Genomic DNA, 4,050 nt, shown 5'->3' with positions numbered 1-4,050 from the left:
CTCTTTCTAACTCCCTCAAGCTGCAACATTAAATGCAGAATCTCTCCTTAGTGAGCATAGTGATCTGACTTTACGTTTCTTCCACCATCATCCCACACACTTAATATCCATTCCCACACATCCAATCCCTGGATTTCCATCTGTAAATTAGGACACTCAAATAGTTCTTTTGGAGCATAATGTACCTCCTTTTGGGTCACACTTGTACCACATCTTATGGGCCTGCTGGGACTTGAATTTATTTATAGGTCTAGAAGCAAGTAAGGGTGACAGAGATGGGTGCTGAGAAGACTCAGCATTTTCTTGAGTGGCTACTGCCTCAGAGGAGTCCATTACAGCTTCCTCAGGCAATGCAGGGTTAATCTCTAGAGGCCAATCCCACAGGGAGTAAGGAGGCCTTCTCTCCTGACAAAGAAGAATCATTAGAGTTTAGGGGCTCAATGTCCTCAGCTTCAATGGGGTCTCCCCACATACTCATCCCTACCCAAATTTCAGAACTTCATTCCTTTCCAATCTATGTCCTAACATCATGCAAGTCTAGGAGTTCAACCTGCATTATAATTCAGCTGCAGGATGAGATTCTGAGTTTGATTTTCAGCAATCTCAGCTGAGGGGCTACCTGGACTAAGGGTCTACTTGAGGGCATACACAGGAGCTTTCAGGTCATTTATGTGATACTTGAGTTTTATGTGACACATAAAATTAATAATCACAGTTATTGTGTAATTAACCTAAATGTCTATAATAAATGAATGAAGAAATTGGGTATATATATGTGCATATATATGTGTGTGTAATATACATATATATATATATTACACACACATATATATGCACATATATATTTAGTCATTTTACACACACATATATATACACATATATATTTAGACAGAATATTATTTAGTCGTAAAAATGATATCCTGTCATTCATGGCAACATGGATGAGCCTGGAGGACCTTATGTGAATTAGAATCCCTGAGCTCATTCTTTCATCTCCCTACTTTGTCCAGTAACAACAGAAGCAATCTTCTAGTATTTATTAGTTTGCTGAAAATGTTTGAAATGTCCTATATATACACAGTCACCCAGATCCTTGCTTCTTATAAAGTGGTTGATTACGAGTCTCCAATGGTGATACTTGTGTATCTCTACTGCAAGATTATGCCATGAACTATCAGTGCCCTCTTTATTATTGGAAATAGAGTTATTAACAACTTTAAATGGAATCTGATTAGAGAACAAATTCTAGAAATCCCAGAACAAACCCAGAAAACTCATTCTCAAGATTCTATTCCTCTAGAATAATTCTCTGTACCAATATCTGTATTAGTGAGGGTTTTTGAGAGAAACAGAACCAATATGACATACAATGGGCTCACACAATTATGGAAGCTGAGAAGTCCAGTTGGCAGGGTGGAGACTTGAGAGAACCAATGATCTAGTTCTAGTCTGTGTTGGAAGGCTTGAGACCAGGAGAACTGATGGTTGAGTTCCAGTCCAAAAGTCAGTAGGCTCAAGAACCAAGAAGAGCCTATGTTTCAGTTCAAATCCAAAGACAGGAAAAGACCAATGTCCCCTCTCAAGCAGTCAGACAAGACGAGTCCCCTCTTGCTCAGGCTTTTTGTTGTATTTAGGTCTTCAGCTGATTGAATGATCCTGCCCACATTGGAGAAGGCAACCTACTTTACTCAGTTTACCAATCAAAATACTCACCTCGAGGAGAAACACTTCACAGACAAACCCAGAATAATGTTTGGTCAAATGTCTGGGCACCCTGTAGCCCAGTCAAGTTGACACATAAAATTAACAATCACAGCTATTGTGTAATTAACCTAAATGTCCATAATAAATGAATGAAGAAAGTGTGTGTGTGTATATATATATGTGTGTGTATATATATATATACACACACAACAGAATATTATTTAGTCATAAAAATGACATCCTGTCATTCATGGCAACATGGATGAGCCTGGAAGACCTTATGTGAAGCAAAATAAGTCAGACACAGAAAGATGTTCTCATTCATATATGAGAGCTAGAAAAATTTTGAACCCATGAAAGTAGAGAGTAGAATTCTGGGTATTAGAGGCTAGAAAGGGTAGGGAGGAGAGATGGCTGGGAGAGGCTGGGAAACATACAAAATTATATCTAGATAGGTGGAATCAGTTCTGTTCTACAACACTGTAGGGTGAATGTGGTTAAAAAAAATTTAATGCACATTTTCAAAAGCTAGGAGAGATGATTTTGAATGTTCACAAAACAAAGAGCTGAAAATGTCTGAGGTAATGGATATGCTAATTACACTGATTTGATCATTTACACATTGTATACATATATGGAAATATCACTCTGTATCCCATAAATATATATAATTATTACATGTCAACTAAAACAAAAAAAAATTAACTATCACAGAGATGAGCCCAGAAGCTCATAAACAACTCTTTGAAGTCACCGTCCTGAAATCCTCACACGCTATGATTTCCGTGGTACTTTCCAGCTCCTAGGAGCTCTCCTTTTCAGCGCTCCAGCTGAGCAAGGGGATTATTTACTTCACTCTGCTTCTTGCTTGTCATGACCATGCCCACATCCAGCATCAAGCAATAAAAAAACAGAAAGAGTAAAAAAGCAATGGAGTGTGCCCACCTACTTAGACCACTAGTTATCAGGAAATGAGGTGCCAGTGGGCTGCAGGGGACTGAGGCATAAGAAAACAGAGTAGAGAGAAAAGAGTTTCTTGCACTCTCTCTGCGTGTTAGGAGACTGTTTCTTGCTCCTCAGCCAGATCAGGAAGGCTTCCACCCCCAAGTTCAGGTTTCCTTGAAGACAGACTGAGAGACACCAGAGAGGGGAAATGGTAAAACTCAATTCCAGATCAGTGTTACTTTGAATTATGTTTTTTGTTTGTCTGCTTGTTTTTGCCAGTTCTCCTGGGGTTATTTGGTTTTAAAAGTCTTCAAATAGCTTCTTTATGTACTCTCTCTGATTTAGTGGGAGACACACAGTGAAACGTGCTTACTCCATTTTTCCCAAAACTGAAATTTCTTTAATTTTTTAGAAACTAAAAATGGATTCCTACAAGCATATGAGTTTTTTTTTAAATGCTCATTGTTTTGAAATAATTATAGATTCACAGGCAGTTGCGCAAGAGTGTACAGGAAGGTTCCTTGTGCCCTTTACTCAGCTGACCCAAGGCTGGCATCTGACATAACTACAATATCAAAACAGGAAACTGACATTGGTACAACCCACAGAGCTTACTAACATTCAACGAGGTAGTAATGTGCTCATTTGTATGTGCATGAATATAGCTGTCTGCAATGTTATCAAGTGTGTACTTGTACCTATCATCACAATCAGGATGCATAGCTCTGCACCACAGGCCTCCTTATGGTACCACTTTAGAGTCACACGTCCACACATCCTTCACTCCGTCCCTAACCTCTGGCAACTATTAATCTTCTCCTCATCTCAGTAATTTTGTTATTTCACAAATGTTATATACATGGAATCATATAGTATGTACCTTTTAAAGATTGACTTACTTTTTAAAATTGATAACTTATTTGAGTTTCATTCAAGTTGTTTCATGTATCAGTAGATTGTTCTTTGTAATGCTGGGTAGTATTCTATAATATGGATGTACCACAATGTATCCAACCATTCACCATTAAAGGACATCTGGGTAGTTTTCAGTTTGGGGTTATTACAAATAAAGCTGCTATGAACATTTGTGTATAAAATTCTGTCTAAAAACAAGTTTTTATTTGTGTCCTAGAAATGCCTATGGTTGCATTTTCTTGGTCTTGTGGTACATTTTCAGTACATTTTCAGTTTTATAAGTACTGCCGATATTTTTCCAGAGTAGCTGTACCATTTTACATTTTCACAAGCAAGTGTGGGTGCTCTGGTGTCTCTGAATCCTTGCCAGGATTTGCTGTTATTTACTATTTTTTTTAATATTATTTAAAGTTTTTAGCTGGAGTGTCCATCTCTCAGGCTGGAGTTCATTGGTGTGATCTCGACTCACTGAAACCTCCACCTCCT

This window comes from Colobus angolensis, unplaced genomic scaffold (genome assembly GCF_000951035.1).
Source record: "Colobus angolensis palliatus isolate OR3802 unplaced genomic scaffold, Cang.pa_1.0 Scaffold306, whole genome shotgun sequence".
Classification (NCBI taxonomy): domain Eukaryota; kingdom Metazoa; phylum Chordata; class Mammalia; order Primates; family Cercopithecidae; genus Colobus; species Colobus angolensis.
This window is presented reverse-complemented; position numbering follows the sequence as displayed.